Here is a 744-nt window from a genome sequence, read left to right as displayed (position 1 = left end):
AAATAATCCATTGGGATAGCCAAAATTTACTGATTTATGACGTCTTCTTACAGACTTGAGTACCAGTTGATCTGGTTGTGGCCACATCCCTCTGTATTAGGACCTTTGAAGGCACATTTGCTCCTAACTCTGATTGACTCCTTGTAGAGAGGAATTATTCACCAAGGAGTCTGACCTGTTTAATTTTCTACATTGGCCTAACTACCTCTTACCATTCCACACTGCTTTCTACTTTGCCCTCTAAATCCTCATTCTATTGAAAATAAACATTCAGTAGCCCCTGTAAAAGTTCCTTCCACATATCCTAACTGAAACCTGACTGTTTGTAATAGAGCTCTTTTGCTTGTGGTTACTTCTGGTCCTCCCTCATCTAAAACACTTCAAATCTAGAGATGAGAACAGCATTCTTGTCACTACCACATCCCCCCCAAAAACAGACTCTTGTCTTTGACCCTTTGGGGCTTTGACTTTTACCCCTACTTTTCCCTATTCCTTTTATCACTCTCATCTTTATAAACATCAGACACTCTTCTGTGGGAACCATGTTTTACTGTTTTCTCAGAAATGTCTCCTGGAATTGAATCTTATTCATTCCCTCTTCCTTGCTTGCTCTCCCCTGTCTTTAAGTTAGATGTTCTGGTTGACAAGTCAGCATTGCAAGATGCTGTTCTGCATGATAAACAAACCCCCCTTTCTTCAAAGACCTTTCTTTAGGACTCTCATGTGATTTCCTGCAGATCTGCA

This window comes from Bos indicus x Bos taurus, chromosome 10 (assembly GCF_003369695.1).
Source record: "Bos indicus x Bos taurus breed Angus x Brahman F1 hybrid chromosome 10, Bos_hybrid_MaternalHap_v2.0, whole genome shotgun sequence".
Taxonomy (NCBI): domain Eukaryota; kingdom Metazoa; phylum Chordata; class Mammalia; order Artiodactyla; family Bovidae; genus Bos; species Bos indicus x Bos taurus.
The sequence above is the reverse complement of the archived record's forward strand: the minus strand, read 5'-3'. Positions refer to the sequence as shown.